Raw genomic sequence first — 26,049 nt, 5'->3', positions numbered from 1 at the left:
TGGGCATTGCCTCCATCGGCAGTGGACAAAGCCGAAAGGTGGGTTGGACTTCAGCTGGGGGTTATGGCTTCAGGGTGGGAAGGTGAGGAGGACGTCAGGTCGCGCTAGGCATTATTATCTGGGTAGAAACAACATACTGTTCAAACGCTGCACTGTTGATGACAAGGTATGGGTACTGTGCATTCCAAACGATTTCGTTAATAAGCTCATTTGGTACATTCATTTCAGCTATGCACATTTTGGTCCACGAAAATGTTATCATATTCTTCGAACGACTTGTTATTTTAACAATATGGAAAAGAGAATTCGAAGAGTCTTGTCTATTTGTAAAGTTTGTCAAAAGGCGAAACCATCTACTGTCTCGCATCGTGCTCCATTGTTTCCTATCATTCCTTCTAAATTAAAAGAATTTGCTGCTGTTGATCTCTTGGGACCGCTTGTCAGAACATCTAATGGATTTTCGTACGTTCTAGTCGCTGTTGAACTTACTTTTTGGACACGTAAGGAAAGTCATTTCAGATAATGGACCGCAATTCAGATCTGCTGTTTGGTCACGCATGCTTCGTAACCATAAAATCAAATCTGTTTTTATTTCATTGTACTCACCACATTGTAACCCGTCTGAACGGATTATGAAAGAAATCAATAAGCTTTGCAGACTTTATTGTCACAAAAAGCATCAGCATTGGGACAGATATTTACACTTATTTCAAAACGTGCTGAATGAGATGCCTCATGACTCCACTGCTTTACCACCTGTTCCTGTACTGAAGAATAAAGAACCACCGAACAGAATCAGAGAGCTTGTACCTTTTCCGAACACACGTAAACTTCGACACAAAGACATAATTGATTTGGCTATTAAAAATATAAATTCTGCTGCAGACAGAAGGAGAAAATTACATGGTAAAGCAAATGCAAAGAAATTATATATTGGTCAGCAAGTTCTCATTAAAGCTCATTCATTGTCACATAAGAAGAAACACTTGAGTCACAAATTCTTTCTAGTTTACAATGGACCTTACAGAATCCGACGTATACCACATGATAATTGCGTTGAAGCTGAAACTCTTCGTACTAGGAAGAGTATAGGTTTACACCACATTTCACATGTAAAACCATTTATTGAAAGATAATCTGCTTTTTAACTTTGTGTTTGCCATAAAGCTGTTCACATCACGTCACTAGTATACTTTGTCACACTAAGAATCTGTTAACATGCAACAATGTTTTGAAGTTAACTATCCAGTCTAGAACTTAGAGAACTTATTTAGACAGTATTTACGAGTGCATTGTTGTAGTGAACAGATGTCACAGTGTTATTGTGTGTGTACATTCTTGCTTGTTAGTTGCACGATTACGTAATGACTATAAGGCTTACATACTTAGAACATTTACCAGTACTGCTAATGAGATTTTAATACAACATATTGATTTACTTGAAAACACATTCTTTATTTGAAGTTCATTCGGTGAGATTAAAGATGACTCAGCATTTGGTTTCTCTAATAGCTACACGATTATATCACGACGCTACTAATATGTGACACGATTTACATTGTTGCTTGTGCGGTGTATCTGTTTTATATCTGCACAGTTTTTCTGTATTATTCTGGAAAGTAAAACATGTTTTAGTAGTAACTTTTGTGGTATAGCTACAATGAGACAGCCTTTATCGTAGCACAAGAATACGTTAAATTATAGTACTTTCTTGATCACGGTAAGGTACATAATAACTACGATATCTATACTGAACGCATTTCACCTTCGTTTATGATGAGGTAAGTACATTGACTTAAGCAGAACTTTGCTTACAGAGGACGATAACTACGACAGTTCCACAGAATTATCTTACAGCAAACCGCACATTTAGCAACACAGGTCACGCATTTGAGTAATTAATTTCGTACTTAAACCATTTATTTATTAATATTGATGAATTAATAAGAAAGTTTTCTGTGATACATTTCATTCCATTGCTGTAATCTGTAACACCTGAGGATATAATTACATTAATCCTCAGGGGGGTACACGCCTACTTTGTGTACCATGTGTTTGGCAAGCACAAGGAGCCCTAGCTAATATGGTATTTGCTTATACAACTTTACACATCGGTACCACATTTCTCTAACACATAAATTACACAGCTATCTGATCATTTAACTGAGAGAAACAAACATTTATTATACTACATTAGTGACAGATGTTTACGTAATTACACAGTTGGATAACTTCACACTTACGAAATTGTATTTTGTGTGTACTTTGTGAACTGTTCATATTTTTTCAGAACCATTGTGATACTATGAGAGTTATGAATGATGTATTTTGTATGGGATCACGATTTTTAAAGTACGTTTGAGGCAGATGACACTTTTGACATGAGCAGAGAATTTTGTTTTAGGTTTTGAAATTATTGGAGGAAGCTACGACGATTTTGAGAATTTGACTGAGGTGTTATGATATTATTACGACGACGATGTGAATTATGCTGCTGAGGTATGTTTAAGCTGATGCTATGTGAGTTATTTCGTTATGCTACATATCTGTTACGATGAAATATTGAAAAAGTATCGACGAATATGTATATGTGCAATAAGGTAAGGATTAATGAGTAGTGGTTAGGGACTCTGGTTTGTGAAAAAGGATGTTGGAAACCAAGAATCGTACTTTAAGAGTTATGAAATGTATGTAAATGCGTGAATGTATTACAATGCTGATGAAAATTTTTTGGACACTATTATATTTAAAGGATTTTGTTTCTACAGATTTGTAACGCAAATTCTCAACCTGTGAAAATATTTTTATATGTGACTGTCACTGTAGCGGAAACTGATGTCGTAAATTTTTCAGTAAGAAAGGTAAGTGACCACCTGCACGTAATGCGTCGTGGGCACCCAGCTGCGCGACAGGCGTCTGGAAAAAGAGCCATAAGTGTGTGCCTGTCAGAGGCACAGGTGAAAAAAAAAGAGGCCATTATCCTCGCTATTGACATTCCTTTGTAGAAAGCATCGTAAATACGACACCCTCAAACTTGAAAACATGATTACACTGTAGAGTTCTTAATTTATGATATTTACTGAAATGAAATGATGAGAAACGTTTCATGTCTATTGTCTTGCTAGCTGGAAGATTGTTTACTGCATTATGAAGTGCCTTATAGCTAGCGAATGACGTTTCACGCCTTGCTTTGCCTATTTTGTTTAATATCTAGTTTCTTGTAGCAACGCAACATTGTTTAAATTAAAATTTAATACATGTACTAATATAACTACTTCCTGTCTACAGACCCATTAAAGAATCATTTTATGATGTACTTCCTTAGAAAAGAGGGCACAAATAGACATTTCCCTTCACAGGTCTTGCAAAAATAATTTTTTTTACGATTTGGTAACTTATCTGCTAGCGTATTTTCTAGTGATGCATCACTCTAGTGTTAAGATGTGACATAGGTATTAAACATTTTTACTGTAATATTTGTTCTGCTTCAGCTTTGTCATGTTTAGATATAAATTATTACATTTATTGCTGCTCGCTATGCTTACTTGCATTTTTTTGCCATTGCTGTTTGTATTAATTGTTTTGTGCTGCTGCTGATGGTGCTGCTGCCTTGTCCCTTAGTTAAGCATCTGAGCTCAGTAGATTTAAGTTAGCTTAAGAGGGGGTGGACTATATAAGAAACTAACTATGATGAATTGGAAGAAAAGCATTGAGAAGCTTTAAGAAAATGGTTTGGCCAAAAAAGTAGTGTACAGTGGAGAAAAACTATTTTTGAAAGAGGATGTGAACAGAATACAGAAAGCAGGTTTAGATAGGACTTTTTGGGAATAATGATAAACTAAGGGACATCTCTAGGCAAAATACTGCAGTAAAACAAACCCTGTCCTTTCCTTTCGTATTATCCCTCTATGTGTTTATGTACCCTTGTGTATTTGTCTTTTTCCTGTCTTTATGGGTTTAGCTAATACGATTTATGTTGTAGAATTTTTCAAATACTATGTTAGTTTCTTTGTAAATATGTTCAGACATTATTTATTGTGTTTTGTTTTAATGCTCATGTGTGAAGTTGATGTTTCAAAAGTTATTCTGAACTTTATGTATGTACTTATGTCGTAAGTTTTGTAACACTGATGTATTTGCTATTTCGATTCTTTTCTAAATCCTGTACTACTGCTAATGTTATCTGTATTGTTATGTCCTTTAATGATGTATTTTGTACCTTTGTTATTGTATTCTTATGTTATAAAATTGTAATTGACACCAGTTCATCAAATTAAATAACTTGTAAATTACATTTCACAGCACACGTTTCTGTTGGTCATAGTATATGGACAATATGTGAGAAGTAGGGACTGATAGTGTTTGCACGTGTGTTAATAACTCAGTAAGGGACTGGATAACAGCATTGCTGGTTCTAAGGACGTTTCAAAAACAATTTTTCTGAGTGCCAAAGTGGTGGTTATGGACTTGCTATATTATCCACAAGACTCTTCAATGGTGATTCTGCGCCTGCACAATGGCTGCTGGCCATCTCTGCAAGAACTACAGTGGGTCTACACCTTTGATGACCCACCAATACCATAATTTCTACAAGGACTGCAGTGGGTCTGCACCTCTGGTGGCCCACCAATACCTTAATCTCTACCAGGACTACTCTGTGACGACCTACCTACCAATATTCTTTAAAACTTCGATTTACTCTGCTGTGGGTTTGCTCTGTTGTGGCCCATTACCTGTCTGCATGTCAAGAGTCAGCACTGTCTTTCGTTGGAAGGACAACATTACTTCTTCAAGACTGCTTAGAAATCCACTACTTCCAAGTGCAATTTCTTTTATTGCTCAGACTTTGAGAAAAACACTGCAATTTTTACTTTCATGAATGATCAGGACTCTCTTTATGGACTGTGAGAAAATTTTAGCTTTTGACCAACATTGTATCGATAAGTGTGTGCATTTCATTTCTTTGTTATTGTTATTATGAAAAAAATTTACAAATATGTATTGGCCACTGCCCAAAACAACTTGTAAAAATTTTTTGTGGGGAGCATGGGGGCTATGTAAGTAGGCTGTTTATGTTTTCTTATTGGTAACGCCGCTTAGCGCTCGGTATGAAAAATCACTGGCTGTGCTGTGCACAGTCTGTGTTTAGTTTGCATTGTTGTCTGCCATTGTAGTGTCGGGCAGCGGCAGCTGGATGCTAACAGCGCGTAGCGTTGCGCAGTTGGAGGTGAGCCGCCAGCACTGGTGGACGTGAGGAGAGAGATGGCGGAGTTTTGAAATTTGTAAGAATTGGTGTCATGAACTGCTATATATATATTGACTAGTGAGGTAAATACATTGTTTGTTCACTATTAAAATCTTTCATTTGCTAACTATGCCTATCAGTAGTTAGTGCCTTCAGAAGTTTGAATCTTTTATTTAGCTGGCATTAGTGGCGCTCGCTGTATTGCAGTAGCTTGAGTAACGAAGATTTTTGTGAGGTAAGTGATTTGTGAAACGTATAGGTTAATGTTAGTCAGGGCCATTCTTTCGTAGGGATTATTGAAAGTCAGATTGCGTTGCGCTAAAAATATTGTGTGTCAGTTTAAGCACAGTCTTGTATAATTGTTCAATGGGGACGTTTCATATAGACCAGTCGTGTATAATTTTTCTAAGAGGACGTTTCACACTATTTAGCAATATTACCAGAAATCCTAACATTAGCCTAGTTTGGGTGACGAAAATAGTTAAGATTAGTGACTGAGGCCTTCCATGACTTTGGACTTTGACTGCAGCACTTACAAGATATCTGAGTCATTTTCTCTCTTGGCACAGTGCTCAATTACGTAAAATATATTCGTGAAAAATTTCAGAAGTATAATTTACTCATGTAACTTTCGTAACATTATTATAAGGTAAGTGTGAAATATAATATGGAGCCGGTCGGTGTGGCCGAGCGGTACTAGGCGCTTGAGTATGGAACTGCGCGACCGCTGCGGTCGCAGGTTCGAATCCTGCCTCGGACATCGATGTTTGTGATGTCCTTAGGTTAGTTATGTTTCAGTAGTTCTACGTTCTAGGAGACTGATGAGCTCAGAGCCATTTGAACCATGGAAAGAACATATGGAAAGAAAGGCTGGCAGTCATGCTCTTTCCACATGGATGCAGTTATCTTCTTTAAAATTGCTAAATATGATGGATTTATCCTCCTTAACTGGTGGCACTGATAATACAGGAAACGCGTAAGAGGAGTAATTTTACTTACTGAATGTACAGTTCACCCTGCGAATGTAGTGAACACAAGGAAATATCGTTCCTTATCGGCCAATCCGCGACACCTTTATCGGATACTATCGGTAGGCTGAAAGATATCCACAAACGTAGCGTAAACATAAACAAGAGGTTGGCACACTGTCGCACGCCTCGCGCCTTCTCCGTTATCTCGCCCTGTTGTCCGTAGTTCTCCCTCGTCCCTCAATCTGTTAAGACGGCAGCAGAGGAGTAAAGCCGTCGGGCGGCTCTTTCGCCCCTCTCCCTGGAGGCGCCGCCCACGCACCGTAAACGGCGGGGAGTCTGGAGGCGGCCGCCTCCGGGGGCCAGATTGCGCCCCCAAACGACCCGTGTTTTACGCCTCGTCCGCGACTCACCCGGCGTCCCAGGGAATACTGCGAAGGCCGGAGGCGGCGGCGAGCTCTGCTGGGAGAATGTCGAAGGAATGACGACCCTCTGCGTCTACATAGCCACCTACCAATCAAGGCGCTAATTTTGATGAATTACAAAATCGCACTGTTTGTTCAGATTTATCTCTCCCTGAGAACTTTTAAAGACGTAGCTTATGACTGGAAAGGTTTCTAAAAACGTGATCTCTGTGTAAAGAGCTTAGTCTTCTGTTGTCAGAGGGCAAATCAGTAACATCCTTCTGTATGGCCGCTTATCACGGTATAAGTGTATATGTGTGTGTGCACTTAATCACGGGATAATTATCTATTTGTATTTTTACAATTATATATTTTATGATTTTGGTTGGGGTGGTTTTAAATATTGTGGGCTAGCATGAGACTTTTAATTAACTTATACCGCGATAACACTCGTACGGACATCGGCTGCCCCGAAGTACGTACGATATAATATCTTTTAAACACAACGCGCCACTCACCGCCTTCTAATAAATAGTTTGCGTGAGATCTGCTACTTAGAAAAGAAAATATGTGTATTCCTACGCAAACTGTAATTATTAATATGGGTCTCAGGGGCTGCTGTTTATTTATGTATCAAACTACATAAAGATTAACTGAGATATTGCGGAATGTAATGATTTTCAATATTTCTTGTTCATTATTTGCAAGACAAAACTGAAGAGAATCTTATGTGCCATCAGGCGGCCAAAATGAAACATATTGAACTCAGTCAGTGCTGTTGGGTTTAGTAACTGAACTTTATTACTACGCTTTTTAACTTCGAAATTAATGAACGATAAAAATTGAGAAGACTCTCTTATTTCCATTTAATATTATGACATGAAATGTTAATTAAATAATACAGGTAGAGTAAAGGCCCACTAAATTCTGCTAGGGGAGATGAGGTCCATGCACTACGAAGCTCTCTAAAAATTTTTAAAATTATAATTAATGGTTGCGATCATAGGGGGTGACAACTACGTAAATAATGCACACTTTCTAATAACAATTTCTATTATATTTTTGAAAAATAGAGATAAAACGTACGTTAATTATCAGTCAGCACTACAATGGCGGCCTACCGCTAGACGAAACGAAAAGAGGAGAGCCTTCAATAAAGCAATAGTCTCTGGTCATGTTCATTTTCTATGCACAGATAAAAAGGATGTCCTTCTTTTTTTTATATCACATCGCTGTTTGTGATTTTTGGTGACATTATTAAACTTTTTTAATCTTTCTTATACATTGAGCACACGTACACAGTCTTTAAATAATTTTAATTTACACGTGACATAAGCAAAAACCCATTTTTTTTCCTTTTCTTCAAATGTCCATTTACGTGACGCACTGTCAGACGCTTCATGTGGTAAGGTATATGCATGAGGAAACAGGCCAATAATTTCGTGATCTTTGCCACAGGGAGCTTGGTTCCTTGGCACATTTTAAAGGAGATCTCTTTGTGCTGCCACAGTTAATGTTGTTACCTGCTGATATCGTCGTTCGAGGTTTGCCTTGCACCTGGTTGGATGTGCTTTTATTCCATTTCTACCCTTATCAATGATTGTTGGAATTTTGCTTCCGAGGCGCGACTCCCTTCATCGCATAATACGCTGAATGAGATAATATCTAACAACGCATTTTATTTTGCTGTGATCACAGATGTTTCAGCGATTAGGCTAGGAAAATATTTTTATTCCACGAGCTGTGATGTAAAAATATCACCATGCCACAATTGGTGGGGATTTGTCTGAAGAATATCTGGACAGTTGGAGCGAATGATTTGGCCACCCGTCGAACTCCAATGGGATACAATCGAGAGATCAGTCCGGGCTCAAAATCCTGCACCCTAAACACTTTAAAACTTGCGTACAGCTACAGAGCCTCAATGTTTCTACAGAGGACTTCCATCAATCTGTTGCGTCGTTTCCTCGTCGAATTGCAGCAAGGCGCCCCGATGAAGGAGACCGGACAAGGTATTGGGAGGTATCCCACGGCGTTCATCACCTCACTGTACATAAACTTCGAAGATAAATATATTCATTCTACTGAACGCAGGAATGCAATTGTTGTAAACACGTTTAATACGTAAGTTGCCTATTACACCCTCATGTACTGTGGTTGTTAATAAAAGAAAAGAACTCCGTCTTTAGGCCACGAGTGGCCTACAGGGACCATCCTACCGCCGTGTCATCATCACAGGAGGATACGGTTAGGAGGGACGTAGGGTTAGCACACCGCTCTCCCCGTCGCTATTATTGTATTCTTGACCGAAGCCGCTACTATTTGGTCGATATAATAATAATAGCTCCTGGAATAATCTGTTTCAAATTCTGAAGGTGGCAGGGGTAAAATACAGGGAGCGAAAGGCTATTTACAATTTGTACAGAAACCAGATGGCAGTTATAAGAGTCGAGGGTCATGAGAGGGAAGCAGTGGTTGGGAAGGGAGTGAGACAGGGTTGTAGCCTCTCCTCGATGTTATTCAATCTGTATAAAGAGCAAGTAGTAAAGAAAACAAAAGAAAAATTCGGAGTAGATATTAACATCCATGGAGAAGAAATAAAAACTTTGAGGTTCGCCGATGACATCGTAAGTCTGTCAGAGACAGCAAAGGACTTCGAAGAGCAGTTGAACGAAATGGACAGTGTCTTGAAGGGAGTATATAAGACGAACATCAACAAAAAAAAAAAAAAACGAGTATAATGGAATGTAGTCGAATTAAGTCGGGTGATGCTGAGGGAATTAGATTAGGAAATTAAACACTTAAAGTAGTAAATGAATTTTGCTATTTGGGGAACAAAGTAACTGATGATGGTCGAAGTATAGAGGATATAAAATGTTGACTCGCAATGGCAACGAAAGCGTTTCTGAAGAAGACAAATTTGTTAACATCGAGTATAGATTTAAATGTCAGGAAATTGTTTCTGAAAGTGTTTGTATGGAGTGTAGCAATGTATGGAAGTGAGATATGGACGATAAATAGTTTGAACTAGAAGAAAATAGAAGCCTTTGAAATGTGGCGCTACAGAAGAATGCTGAAGATTAGATGGGTAGATCACATAACTAATGAGGTAGTATTGAATAGGATTGGGGATAAGAGGAGTCTGTAGCACAACTTGACAAGAAGAAGGGATCGGTTGGTAGGACATGTTTTGAGACTTCAAGGGCTCACCAATTTAGTATTGGAGGGCAGCGTGGAGAGTAAAAATCGTAGAGGGACACCAAGAGATGAATACATGAAACAGATTCAGAAGTATGTAGGCTGCAGTAGTTACTGGGAGATGAAGAAGCTTGCACAGGATAGAGTAGCACGGAGAGCTGCATCAAACCAGTCTCAGGACTGAAGACCACAACAACAACAACAACTCCTCAATTGGCATCACGAGGCTGAGTGCACCCCGAAAGATGGCAACAGCGCTTGGCGTCTGGATAGTCACCCATCCAAGTGCTGACCACGCCCAACAGCGCTTAACTGCCGGCCGCGGTGGTCTCGCGGTTCTAGGCGCGCAGTCCGGAACCGTGCGACTGCTACGGTCGCAGGTTCGACTCCTGCCTCGGGCATGGATGTGTGTGATGTCCTTAGATTAGTTAGGTTTAAGTAGGTCTAAGTTCTAGGGGACTGATGACCACAGCAGTTGAGTACCATAGTGCTCAGAGCCATTTGAACCAGCGCCTAACTTCGGAGATCTCACGGGAACCGGTGTATTCACTGCGGCAATACCATTGCCAGTGGTTGTTAATGAAAATACAGTTCAATATAGACTTCCTCATACTTGCAAATATTACCCTGTCAATCTTTCATGCTATCTCGGTTAAAATAGTATAATAGTTTATTTGAAGTAAGCTTCTGATGTAATGAACCTCGTAGCTGAATCCGTCCGTCTGACGAAAAATTCTAATCAGCACTGACATAGTCAAACGCTTTGAATTTTTCGTGGTTTGTAGTATGTTAAAACGCTATGCGCATCGCGTAGTTTATTTCAATGCTTGTAGCGAAAGCCACGTGATTCCTTTCAAACAGTCCTGCAGCAGAATTTTGTGGTATGAGTATGCAGGCAGAGCTGAGATTCGCTTTGTTGAGCAGAATTTAATTAACATTAGGGCACTGACAAAACATTATTTGGAGCATTTTAGATACAGTGAATATTTATCTAGTTCCATATAAAGTCTGGTTCGTATGTTGGACATCTTTGTTCTATAAGTCAATTAATACCGAAGTCTTGATTTTTTAAAAGTTGTCAGTCATACATGCTATTATTCGAGGCGGCGTAAGATGATCCCTGACAGTTGCAGCGGGCTGGATGCGCGCCCACAGCCAAGCACGTAACGGGATTCTGTAAACATCTTTACAACGCCTCAGTGTTGACGGCTATTGTTTACCCTTGTAGCCGCTTGCGCTTCGCGCTTGGAAGCTGGCAACAGCGCTGTTAGCTGTGAGGCATCAAGTTACACCGACCCCGCTATAGTGCACAGTTCGTGTGATATTTTCGAAAAATTGCTTTTACAAAATTTAGTATCACTCTATATTCGTAGTGTTGCACATGCGCGTTTTATTTTGAAAAAGATCTACAGTCATACCCATATTACGTCTACCTCTTAGTTTACTGGCTATATGTACGTACATAGTGCTTGCACCCGAGTTATGGTGTACAGACTACAAGGCGATTACTATAACGTGTACATAGACGAAGGTTTCACCGAGACCGTTACACTAGGAGACAGTAGTATAAACTTACAAGCTTTCACTAAGTTGTTTCGCATAGAGACACGTTATCAATATATCCACTTATCGCCTTTACTGGAACCGGTAGAAACCTTAGTAGATGATGCGGTTAGTAAGTACCTTGTGCTAGGAAATATACATCCTTTGAAAAGTGTGAATACGCTTGATGCATGAAGGTATTCATACGATTCCTGTGTTATGTAATTCTGATTTAGAAATAATGAACTGTATGATGCCTGAGTCACTACAATCTTTGATACTGCAACCACTTTATTTACACTGACATTATGGCGTGTACAAAATGACAACGAAAAAGGAAGGTCAGATTCTTTTCCAAGTGAAATACACTGCCCATTACGGAGTAGCATAGACATTAACTATGTTAAGTGTTCTTTACAATGTTGAAAATTAATTTTAATTTTGAATCGAAAAGAGGCACATGCGTGTGTGTCAACAAGTACTTCGTCATTAAACCAAATGCTTACCAAGTGAGGTGGCGTAGAGAAAGTAAGAGGCACCTTAATAGCAGACAGCACTCCTAACATAAACGCTATCAAAAGAATACAGTATCTCTGTATGCTTGAACTCTCAAAAATGTATTATATAACTCAGACAATATCCGAAGAGGGAAAAAATATTGATCAGTTATTGAAATACGCGGGATGGTTCATCTAGAATGGGATACTACATCATGCAGCCAGAGACCAATCAACGATACCGTCAAAAGAAGGATTATTGTTAATAGAATGGCGGAAGAAAGGTACAGACCTCACAGTTCAAAATTATACGAAGTCAATGAAAAAGTAAACAGCAAGTCAGTCGGATCTACAGCAATCCACATGAGGAATTATCAGAATAAGCAGAGCTCACCAACGGACACTTATCATACTGGAAAAACTATCAAACAACAAGAACTTCACTGCAAAATAGATTGTGGGTGAATTATGGAAAGAAACAGTATGCATCCAAATAAAACAAAAAGTTGTTAAATATAAGATAGCGTGGTCTCGCTACTGTAAGTTCAAAGCTGCACTTGACCGCTGACATGTTGCTAAATGACGTGTTTCAGACAGCACCAATGTGATACCAACTGAGACTCATGGGAAACCCATACTGTGGCTTTACTCATAACAGTGATGATTCGAATAGTAGGATTTCGAGAATCCTAAGCCTATGGAAGTGGATTGTATATAAATATATAAAGCTATTAACAACAAGAATGGCTGAAACTGAGGCTTAGAAGATAATGTACAAAGACTTGAATACGATTCTCTCTTCAAAGACGAGAACAATAATGTGACTTACATGTCCCTATGCACAGGCTGTGACGGGCATATGTGCAGATATTTCTGTATATGATACCTTAACATGTAGGCATACCACTGTGTTGGTTCCTTATCTCTGAATTAATAGCCTTTCCACAAACACAACATAAACTTTGTGACCAAATGATTTCTTCACGGCAGTACTGCATCATTAAGTGGTCTAAATGTGTCAGTATCGACTGGCTGTTCTGTGTACACGCGTCCACACTTCAGCACCTGACCGAACGACCAGAGGGAAACAAGAATTAATGGCTTGCTCTGGCCACCTTTACTTTGGGGGTACCAACCATCCTAAAAATTTCTTACACTACTGGCCATTAAAAATGCTACACCACGATGTGCTACAGACGCGAAATTTAACCGACTCGAAGAAAACGCTGAGATATGCAAATGATTAGCTTTTCGGAGCATTCACACAAGGTTGGCGCCGGTGGCGACACCTAAAACGTGCTGACATGAGGAGAATTTACAACCGATTAGTCATACACAAACAGCAGTTGACCGGCGTTGCCTTGTGAAACGTTGTTGTGATGCCTCGTGTAAGGAGTATAAATGCGTACCATCACGTTTCCGACTTTGATAAAGGTCGGATTGTAGCCTATCGCGATTGCGGTTTATCGTATCACGACATTGCTGCTCGCATTTGTCGAGATCCAATAACTGTTAGCAGAATATGGAATCGGTGTGTTCAGGAGGGTAACACGGAACGCCGTGCTGGATCCCAACAGCCTCATATCACTAGCAGTAGAGATGACAAGCATCTTATCCGCATGGCTGTAACGGATCATGCAGCCACGTCTTGATCCCTGAGTCAGCGGATGGGGGCGTTTGCCAGACAACAACCATCTGCACTAACAGTTCGACGACGTTTGCAGCAGCATGGACTATCAGCTCGGAGACTATGACTGCGGTTACCCTCGACGCTGCATCACAGACAGGAGCGCCTGCGATGGTATACTCAACGACGAACCTGGGTGCAAGAATGGTAAAACGTCATTTTTTCGGATGAATCCAGGTTATGTTTACAGCATCTTGATGGCCGCATCCGTGTTTGGCGACATCGCGGTGAACGCACATTGGAAGCGTGTATTCGTTATCGCCATACTGGCGTATCACCCGGCGTGATGGTATGGGGTGCCATTGGTTACACGTTTCGGTCACCTCTTGTTCGCATTGACGGCACTCTGAACAGTGGACGTTACATTTCAGATGTGTTACAACCCATGGCTCTATCCCTCATTCTTCAGTCTGGAACCGCGCGACCGCTACGGTCAAAGGTTCGAATCCTGCCTCGGGCATGGATGTGTGTGATGTCCTTAGGTTAGTTAGGTTTAAGTAGTTCTAAGTTCTAGGGGACTGATGACATCAGACGTTAAGTCCTATAGTGCACAGAACCATTTAAACCATCTATCCTTCATTCGATCCCTGTGAAACCATACATTTCAGTAGAATAATGCAGGACCGCATGTTACAGGTCGTGTACGGGCCTTTATGGATACAGAAAATGTTCGACCGCTGCCCTGGCCAGCAAATTCTGCAGATCTCTTACCAATTGAAAACGTCTGGTCAATGGTGGCCGAGCAACTGGCTCGTCACAATACGCCAGTCACTACTCTTGATGAACTGTGGTATCGTGCTGAAGCTGCATTGGCAGCTGTAGCTGTACACGTCATCCAAGCTCTGACTGACTCAATTCGCACGCGTATCAGGCCTTTATTACGGCCACAGGTGGTTGTTCTGGGTACTGATTTCTCAGGATCTATGCACCCAAATCGCGTGAAAATGTAATCACATGTCAATTGGAGTATAATACATTAGTCCAATGAATATCCGTTTATCATCTGCAATTCTTCTGGGTGTAGCAATTTTAATGGCCAGTAGTGTACTTATAATGGCTATAATTATTGGTATAAGATGATGTAAATATTGACTGTTGTGACGGGTACTTACAAGTGAATTGCGTTGTAAATAGGGGATAAATTGCGTGATTATTCCAAGAAGAAAATGCAAGAATAGAAATATATTTATATGTGAAATGGACACTTATCTTTTTTATACAACTTCTTTGCTGTGACTTTGGTTAGAGGGTACGTAAATTTATATACACAGACAGAACAAGTCCTACACTTGTGCTGAAAGCGACTGACGCTGGTAATATGCCTGGATGCCCAGTTTAAGAGAAACTCTTTCCAGTAGCATCTGTTGTTGCAGAACACGGTACTCTCCTCGCTGCTTGCTGCAGGCTACGTGGTGACTGCAACGTACCCTGACACAGAACTGACCTAGCATGTGTGTGGCGATCTGTTTGAAGACAGGTTGGCGGTTGTGGAGGGGACAACTTCTGTGGGCGTGTCTTGCTCCTCCCGTCTCATCGGCGTGGCCAGCGATGCTCGGTAGCGAAGAGCATATTAGTGGAATCGGAAGCAGGCGCCAGCACTCTACCTACCGACTACACGGATGTAATGGTGTTCATCATATCATCCTCGTACCCGTTAGTTTTTTTACACTACATCACCAACTGAATTCAAACCATCACAGAAACAAAACCGTTAACAGCAACCAAGGAAAGGGAAAAAATGCCAGTTCATTAAGGTTTTATAAATAAAGGATTTTTTAAAAAGGAAAACACATAAACATTATGTCTGAGAGTATCTCTGCGTCCATGTGGAAGTAGAGTTTAATTTCGTTGTTCCACATGTAGTAAGGACAAATTTTTTATTCTTCTAAGATGCCACACTTTAAATAATAGCAATGAAGAAAGTTTCGGTTATATAAAAAAAATTGGGATTTTTGTTAATTTCAAAGAAGAAGAATTTATTTACTTAACGAAACCAGGAATATGGCAGAAGGAAACTAACCGAAATGCATAAGAAGGGACTGGCTGTTGGAATGAATGCTAGAGAAACAAATGTTTCGTGGTTAGTTCATTGAATTCGAGCCCGCCCGGCTAGTCGCGGCAAATGCGGGCTGGTTCCCCCTATTCCGCCTCAGCTACACTATGTTGGCGATTGCTGTGCTATCACTGTCTCCATGTACGGGTACACCATAATTACTCAACCACGCAAACATTTGGGCTTACACTTGTCTGGTGTGAGACGTTCCAAGGGGGGCGCACGTGGTGCTAAACTGCTATGTAATCCTGGGTTCGGTGAGGGGCGGCTGTGGGGTGAGTGGACTGCTGTAGCCTGTTGTGGGGTTGTGAACAACTAAGGGCTACGGTGGGATAAAGCATCTCCATCGTTTCGAGGTCTCCGGTTCAATACACACACACACACACACACACACACACACACACTGAATACACACACACACACACACACACACACACACACACACACACACACACACACACACACACACACACTGAATTTGCATTGTGGAAGTCGGTGGTTCAAATGCTGATTTAGCCATTGAGATTTGGGTATACCATGTTTTCCTGGAAAATGCCTAAATGGTTTATTTGAAAATGGCACTGTTGATATCCTTCCGTATCCTTGACAGAACACGAGGTTGTGCCCTGTGTGTAATGAACACACTGTGCATGGAATGTTAACCTCTCATCATCCTCCCTTGCCTACTACCTTTTGGTCAGTACACATTATGAATCTTCCTAGCGGATTGATGCTGTATGTCAGGGCGGGAATGGAACCTGTAACCATCGAGTACTGTAACCATAGATGACAAACACATTGAATCTGCGAGAAAGGTTTTAATTAGCACAAACGCAACTGCTAAATAAAATATTCATTCAGTAAACCGTCCCTTAGGCTGTGGTTAACCCGTGGCCTCGCAATATTGTTTCGCCTAGGAGAGCTAGTGCGGCAATGTATAGACCTACAAAAAGCTTCTGTGATGTTTGTTAGGCAGAAGCGGGGCACTGACTAAAGAAAAGCAGAGAAAGTCAGATGCGAGTCTTGTGTGAACAGCTAAGTCGTCAAGAATATTGTCAATTAATGGCAAAAGCGCAGTTTCTAGCACTCATACATCGGCTGTTCTAATCAGTGTGGTGGCTTCCCAGTATTTCGTAACACACCGTCTGTCGTTGAGGTTCTTTAAAAGAAAGTTTTGTTTTGTACTGTAAAGGAAAATATGATACATACATGTAAAAAATTATGGGTGGCCCTAGTGCTTCCCTCCCCTGGTGTGAGGATCCTAGAGCTGTTGCGCTTCCCCCACCTCAGTCACCAAATACCTCGATCTCGCCACTTTCCCTCATTCTCTTCCATTCCTCTTCTCTCCATGGCTTCTTGTATACCACACCTTCCGTCGTCTTCCACTTTTTATCCTTCCAGGTGTTGCCATGAAGATACTCTCTTAGCCCATCTGTCTTCATCCATTCTTTTGACATATCCAAACAAAACCAGCTTTCTTCTATTTTATATGTAACCATATAATGAGTTTGTGTTCTTTCTCTTATATCCTAATTTCTTATTTGGCCAAGACAGGAAATTCTACAGGCTCTTCTGAAGCTCTAAGGCTGTAAGTCTCTATTTCTTTCTTTCTGCGAGTTTGCAGCAATCACTCCCACGTGTTCTAATTGGTTTCACGATGGATTTATGGAAATGAATTTTAACGCTTACTTCTATGATCCAAAGTACTGGGGTTTACTTTTTGCATAGCCCTCCCCCCTCCCAACCTGTTCTGTTGTTGGATATTTCTGTCACATATTCCATCATGTGATAGGATACTATCCAGGTACTTAAACTCTTCAAACACTTTAACATTACGTAGTAGAAAAACAGAGCTGTCACCCCACTGACGTTACCCAAGGTGGTGGCCGTGACGTCATCTGACTGCGCGAGTACCGTTATCCAAGACGGCCGGGAGAGTGCCACGCCCTCTTGCCAGGAAGTCTGAATTTTGGTGGGAAATAGAATTATGTGGTTCTACAGGTCCCCCTTCCCGACCTTTTGCATGGTGGTGTTCCATCGTCGTGGAAAATGGGTGGGAATTTAGAATTTGGGAGGGAATTTTTCTCCTTCAGCTGAGGGGAGTTAGTATGGTGTTGCCTCCACCAGAGGCTGCTCATGATGTCATTCAATTCAAATATAATACGTTTAAATTAGTATAAATTTGATTAAATCTGTTGAAATTTGCTTAAATTTATTATCTATCTGAAGCATTATTTGCTTAGTTTGGTGTTACCATCACAAGAGGCTGAGATATCAGCTGTCAGTGTGAAAGGAGCAAGAGGGAATGTTGGTGTCAGACAGAGGACATTTAATAACTGTGTTACATGCACTCACTGCGCCAAAGAGTGCATCCACAGCTCACTGCTTGAAGAATGGAACAGAGCACTAATGCTTGAACATATGGCAAGGAAGAATGCAATACTACCAATAAATGCTTTGCATAACACAACGCATGGAAACATCTGTCTCAGCTCCCATGACCCAAGAGACAACTGTCTCCCATCCACCAGACCAATGAACTAACCTAGTTCTCGAGGTCACCGTTAGAGAGTGTAGTGACAGGTCATGTGATCATGCACTTCAATCCATAGGAGCACAGCTTCATGATGATGTCATGTGTTTTTCTCAGCTGCACTTGTGCCCCAACATCCTAATCCCCCCCCCTGCGGCCTGAAAGGGGAAAAAGAATCAGCCTGTTATGGACTGCTGGAGAGAGGAACGAGTGTACTTTACTTGTTTTTTGAACAATTTATTTAGGGACGGAATCCATGTAGTTTATTTATTACGCTGACTCGTACCACTCACCCTGCCGTGCTTGGGATCACAATATACTGTTTACAGTTTATCTACTCGTAAATAATAGGGTAGACTTAAGTTCAGAGACGCAAGCAACTAATAAATTACCCAAATAAACCTGTACACAGCATGCAGACATAGAAACTACTCGTAGATCACTGAAATAATGCCTCCAAATACGCTCACAATGCTTAAACACCCGTAAATAATGCAGTGCACAAACACTCAGTGCACAAAAGAACGCAACTTATCAGCGACTCGAACCCTGATTCTACTGGGTGAAAAACCTAAGGGCACCCCCGAACGCATTTAAACTGTCCAGAAGCGGGAGAGGAAGGTTAGGTTAGTGTAGTTTATTTATTTTGATCGGGAAAATGACCCAAATATCCATCCTAATCACGTAATTAACCACAAAGATCGGTCCTATTTACACAACTATATGCATTGCGCTGCACAAAGACGGCATAAAATCGCAATATAGCGCAAAAACTGACGATACCGTACAACTGGTGTTATCCTGCTGGAAAAAAATTTCGCAATATCACTCAAAACCAGCGACAGAAACACACAAACTCTAACTTACATCTACAAGCGGGGGGGGGGGGGGGGGGGGAAAGGCTGGGGTGTTATTCGTTTTGGTGGGAAAAACGTTCAAGTTACTAGATTCTGGTGTTGGACAGAGGGGAGTTTAAAAAAGTGTATTATTTGCCAGCATACAGCATCTATAGCTGTTTAACGTTAGAGATAACTATAGGCGTCCACCAAAAATCACACTACAGCCCAGCTAGTCAAAGCCAATATACGCTATCACAGCTGATGGAAAAAAAATGAGTCAGACTTCTAATTACACTTCGAAATTGCCATTAAAAAACCAGCACTTGTAACGAATGGATAATGATGCAGTACATGTACTGGAGAAGATCGTCGTCCTAAAAGATTGCAGTTGAACTTGTATTCTCCTCAATGTACAATCACAAACTGCCAAAAATCCAACCACGGGATGGAAGGACCTTGGGAGCTACTACAGCAGCAGCCTCGTGGTATGTGCTGGCTGCCTCCCACCTTGATACGACCGCCCCGACACAAAAGCAGGTGTCCTTAACTAGGAGATAAAAAGACAGCTGTCCCAAATGCATTTTTGTCATCTGAAGTATAGTGACGCAGCCACTATTAACGGCTAGGAGGCGCCGCTGTCACAGACAATACAGGTCCCCACTGCCTGAAGTTCTAGGACGGAAAAAACTTTTTTTTAACGTCATATAAGACGTTCCAGCAGGGGCCAGGCAGAATCACACTATCGAAGGCTACTCGCGCGACACTTTGCACTACATTATTTAACGTAAACTCGACTACTACAACAAAGCAACTATTCAAAATTAAACATTCCAAACGATAATAAACCTCCTACGTCCAAAAAATTAAGAAACTCTATTTTCATTTTGTTTAATGAGCAAAATTAGTATAGTTTTTTAAGTTCGACTGCATTTGCATATCATCATTTTGTGACATACAGATAAATGTCTCGCCACCGATCATCAGAGAATCCTATACCATCTGCAGAGACCTTTACGTGGGAACTCGAAAAACGAATATACAAAAAACAAAGATTTCCACTCATGAATACTGATGTTGGTAATGTAACAGATTCCAAGGCATCACTATAATTTACAAAGTCAAATAAGTTGTTTCTCTTGTCTAGTGAACCAGCAAACTTTTCTTCCTACTGCTAGATGCACACACCACAATCGATGTTCTTTCAACTAAATAGAGACGCGAAACGTAAAGAAGCAGTCAACCGAAAAACTTGCATGGGAGGGAATAATGGCCCAGTGAATACACACGTCCATTTTGAGTCTTCTCTAATTTGTGTTTCTCCAAGCAAAGCAGCGCAGTCACAACAACATTAATAAGTCAGTGAAAAAAGGTTTCAGCTCCTTAGGCGACAGAGTGAAACATTAAAAAGGAATGCAGCAGAAGGAAAGTGAACAGCTTTGATATATAAAGTAGTGAATATACCGGCAGGTAAAATAGGCAAGGAGACAAGACATAACAGAAGAGTTCGACAGAACTCTGAAAGTCCCAAGTTAAAACGACGTCCTCGTATAGATGACACTTCCTCAGAGTACCTGAGACCTTTGGGAAGGATCAGGCATTATAAAAGTATTCCTCCTGGTATGCGAGATATATGAGACAAATGAAACATCTTCAAAAAGAGTGTAATAAATCCTATTACCCCAGAGGGGAAGTCTCAATTTGACTGCACCATCTATATGATAAGAAATGATTTCGAAGTAGTGACAGGAATTATTTGTAGATGAATTGAAAAGGTGGAAGAAGCCGACCTCGAAGTACATAAGTTTGGTTTCCGGAGAATCGTTGGTACACGCGAGGTAAACTGACCCTCCGAGATACCTTAGAATACTGACTCAAGAAAGGTTAGCTTACATTTATACCATTTATAGATAATGATCAATTGGCCACAATCTCTTATAGAGAAAGCTTCGTTAAGTGTCGAGTATAATGCACTCTTTAAAATTCTCAAGATAATAAGAATGAAATACCGGGAGTGAAACTTTATCTGGAGGCTAGACTTCAGTTGTAAGAGTCGATGGGCTTGAAAGGGAAGCAGCAGTTGACAATTGTGCGACACAGTTCTATAGTTTACCCTTAATGTTATTCAATCCGTAGTCTGAACAAGATGTGAAGAAACGTTAAGGGAAATTTAGAAAAGGAATACATTTTCAGGGAGAGAAAACTAAAAACTTCACATATGCAAATGACACTATAACTATTTCAGAAACGCAAAAGTCTTGTTGCTTCGAACGGCTGCTGAATTAAACACATGTTATAAGCTGATTGCAAGGAAAAGACGACTAGAGTAATAGAATTCAGTCAAATCAAATCAGATGATTTTGACAATGAGATTGGGTAATGACACGCAAAGAGCAGTAGACCAGTTTCATTATTTGTGCAACGAAACAAGCGAGGGTTGGCTAATTGTAGGGGATGTAAAATAAATACTGCGAATAGCAACACAAGTATATATGAAAAAGAGAAATTTATTAAAATTGAATTTAATTTTAAACAGAAACGTAACTAAAGATTTATGTCTACTGCTAATCTATCGGTTTTTTTCTATGACAATGGCCATTTCTGAGTCAGAGCTTCACTACAACGGCTTTCTGCCGAAAGGAATTTCGTTGAGGTATCAACCAGACAGAAAGGCGTATCTGTGGATTTTGTTCCTTTATTCTACACGTATGTTATTCCAATAGACTCACACCTAAATATGTATACAGATTGTCGGAGAAGTTCCGCTGTACATCTGTAACAAATGTACTTAGTGAATCTGTCGTATTGACGTTATTCCGGAAAACTAAATAGCCTATTATGGACTATTTTGTTAAGCTCCGCAGACGACTCTAATCTCTTCATATCTTTTTATAATTCGGAAGCTGTGAGAGATTAAGGATACTGTGCAGAACGAGTGAATTAACGTCACTTGCTCTGGGACCTGAGTGTTTCGAAATGAATCGTTGATAAGCCCTGGAAGAGTGGATTTTATTTTTTAGAAAGAATTACAAATTATAGAGCATGAGATCTTGTATGAGCTGTGTCTCTCTTCCTCAAACACTGCTGCCACTAATTCACAATAAAACAATTATCGTGTTGTCTAGTGTATTTAGGTGCATATCATTGCTGTAAGGTCGGCAGCTTAGATGTACTGCAGGGCAGATTGGCTTGTGGTAACATGTCCATAAATGAATTTGCATAGTGCTATTTTTTCCGGACACTATTATTATCAATGCAGATTCTTTAGAAAAATGTAGCGCATATACAAAGTTTCTGTGGTGAAAAATCCTTGGCAAGTTAGGAAAACAGATTCAAGTCTTCCATTTTTTGCACTGCCCTTGATATATTATGTATAAGCCCGTTTCCTCCTCATATCTATATACACTCCTGGAAATTGAAATAAGAACACCGTGAATTCATTGTCCCAGGAAGGGGAAACTTTATTGACACATTCCTGGGGTCAGATACATCACATGATCACACTGACAGAATCACAGGCACATAGACACAGGCAACAGAGCATGCACAATGTCGGCACTAGTACAGTGTATATCCACCTTTCGCAGCAATGCAGGCTGCTATTCCCCCATGGATACGATCGTAGAGATGCTGGATGTAGTCCTGTGGAACGGCTTGCCATGCCATTTCCACCTGGCGCCTCAGTTGGACCAGCGTTCGTGCTGGACGTGCAGACCGCGTGAGACGACGCTTCATCCAGTCCCAAACATGCTCAATGGGGCACAGATCCGGAGATCTTGCTGGCCAGGGTAGTTGACTTACACCTTCTAGAGCACGTTGGGTGGCACGGGATACATGCGGACGTGCGTTGTCCTGTTGGAACAGCAAGTTCCCTTGCCGGTCTAGGAATGGTAGAACGATGGGTTCGATGACGGTTTGGATGTACCGTGCACTATTCAGTGTCCCCTCGACGATCACCAGAGGTGTACGGCCAGTGTAGGAGATCGCTCCCCACACCATGATGCCGGGTGTTGGCCCTGTGTGCCTCGGTCGTATGCAGTCCTGATTGTGGCGCTCACCTGCACGGCGCCAAACACGCATACGACCATCATTGGCACCAAGGCAGAAGCGACTCTCATCGCTGAAGACGACACGTCTCCATTCGTCCCTCCATTCAAGCCTGTCGCGACACCACTGGAGGCGGGCGGCACGATGTTGGGGCGTGAGCGGAAGTCGGCCTAACGGTGTGGGGACCGTAGCCCAGCTTCATGGAGACGGTTGCGAATGGTCCTCGCCGATACCCCAGGAGCAACAGTGTCCCTAATTTGCTGGGAAGTGGCGGTGCGGTCCCCTAAGGCACTGCGTAGGATCCTACGGTCTTGGCGTGCATCCGTGCGTCGCTGCGTTCCGGTCCTAGGTCGACGGGCACGTGCACCTTCCGCCGACCACTGGCGACAACATCGATGTACTGTGGAGACCTCACGCCCCACGTATTGAGCAATTCGGCGGTACGTCCACCCGGCCTCCCGCATGCCCACTATACGCCCTCGCTCAAAGTCCGTCAACTGCACATACGGTTCACGTCCACGCTGTCGCGGCATGCTACCAGTGTTAAAGACTGCGATGGAGCTCCGTATGCCACGGCAAACTGGCTGACACTGATGGCGGCGGTGCACAAATTCTGCGCAGCTAGCGCCATTCGACGGCCAACACCGCGGTTCCTGGTGTGTCCGCTGTGCAGTGCGTGTGATCATTGCTTGTACAGCCTTCTCGCTGTGTCCGGAGCAAGTATGGTGGGTCTGACACACCGGTGTCAATGTGTTCTTTTTTCCATTTCCAGGAGTGTATTTCATATATTTCTGAATATTTTCAAATATCTTGATTGCAAGCTGTCTTTGGGCTTCATTTCGCAGATGAACATAGCTTCCGATTGTAATATACGTTTTTAGCCAATTGGTTAAGTGCTGCTGCAACATTGCCTTGTCAGAGTACCAAACCTGAAGATCATCATTGGCTGTATAAGCATAATAAATTTTATTTAACATTATCTGATATACGTATCTATTAACAAAGTTTCAACTCATCGTCTCAATCTACGTTTACTCATGTCCACAGTGTGTATGACCCTTCACGAAGTTATTAATAAGGCTGTGGTAATAATCTGACGGGTCTCACCAGCATTTTATGAATAGTGCTGCAGATACTAGTGTGACATCTGGAGGCGTATATCTGATATGAATGAATAACTCCTTGTTAGTGAAACGTTACCTGATTTGTTGATGAAATTAGCTAGTACTTTACGGCGGAAATCGTTTATCATTAAACTGTTTATCCTACTTTCGATTGTTTGCGTTGAAATGTCCTCTAATCAAGCACTTCTTTGGTAGCTGCTTGAATATACCGCTGCATCAACTTGGGCATGAGGAGGATACAGTATAGTCACAGATTCCCAAATGCCTTCCAAAGTTACTGTTTCGAATGGCAAAAGATCTATGGAAATATTATTAGTTAATATACCGCGATGAAGTCGTATTCCGTTTTTTCCCACTTTGACCGCAGCACACCCTTAATCCTGCCCTTTTCTAAAACTGCCGAACGGCTTTCCTTCGGGTGCACATAGTCATCTGATTAGGCTTCAGAAATGAATGTTATACTAGGTTGAAATTAGTTCATAATAACAATAAATCTGCTCTATTTGTGCCAAAAATTTCTGGCGTTGCGTTATAGATTATTAAGAAGAACACCCGTTATCAACTTGTTCGGCGGTATGAAGCTAGAAATGCTTATCAGTTTAACACATGGGTCTTATAAAGGCGTTTCAGGCTTTAGAGGGAAGATAATCTGTATTTTATAACCTGTAACATCAAAACCAAGCGGAAGCCTTGTATTCCAGAAATTCTGGGAGTTCCTAAAGAGCGTGTGAAAAATGAAATGTGTAAACAATAAATACCGATCTAACTTAAAATAAGTTGAGATCTCCACACCAATAACCTCAAGGAAGTCTGACGTCATTACACCAAGTACCAGATGAGCTTCTTTCTTGATAATATTTGTTTTGCATCTGAGAGACAGAAATTTGAATGTCATTGCATATTTAATATGAATTTGTCGTAGATTTAAATCACAACATAGAGCAAGAAGCGAATAGATGAACTATATCTGCTAAATGCACTCACTGAATAACTGCTTTTGAAGCAGTTGAATGATTTTATTTACAAGAGTGTGACCAATGGCTCATTAGGTATGTTGGACATGCAATTATATAACACTGTTACTGAGCTGCTTGCACTGGAGGCCCACAATTATGACAGCAAGAATAGTATGCTATATATATTGTATTTTTCCAACTGATCACCGCATATTAACTGATGAGTAAGTGCTGCCTGCCATTATCAGAAAACCAGGAAGTTTAATGGTCCATTTTTGAAGCTGCATTACCACTGAGGCTAAATTGACAATCCTACAATGAGCACGAAGTACTTACCTTTTCGAAAAAGAAGTAAGTCCTTTAATAATAAGAAAATATCCCAATAATAAAGGGAAGAAAAGTGCATGTCACAAGTAGTATCTTGTACCAACTGAAAAAGAACAGGGATTGCAAATAAAACAGCAAGAAAGAAACCAAGAAAGAAATGGCTTAAAACTGATAATCATTCAGAAATCAATGTAAAACAGAAATATCTCAACAAATCTACAAATCCTTATCACCTAGGTTATATTAAATAGTGAAATAACGTAGGAACAGAATAATGAATGTAATGAGTAGTGTACAAGGATTGGTGGGAAGAAGTCCATTCTTCTTATGAAGGATCTAGACTTTTTTGTGATCAGTGATTAACAGCATCTCCTCTGACGCATCAGCTAGGTTCCGTGTTTAACACTGTCTTATTCAGAAAACTTAGAATTGTTCATTCAATCAAATTTTAGTTTACCTATATTGTATTATATGCTGAGAAAAAGAAGCCAGTTATACAAATATATAGTCACGATTATATCAAGAAGAAAATTAATGACACATCAGCTTTTCTCATTTAATAATAATATACAAGGTCGAATAAGTCTGTACATTTGTACTGCTTTCCTTACAACTGTTTACTACATTCCAAA

The sequence above is a fragment of the Schistocerca gregaria genome, chromosome 5 (assembly GCF_023897955.1).
Source record: "Schistocerca gregaria isolate iqSchGreg1 chromosome 5, iqSchGreg1.2, whole genome shotgun sequence".
Classification (NCBI taxonomy): Eukaryota; Metazoa; Arthropoda; class Insecta; order Orthoptera; family Acrididae; genus Schistocerca; species Schistocerca gregaria.
The sequence above is the reverse complement of the archived record's forward strand: the minus strand, read 5'-3'. Positions refer to the sequence as shown.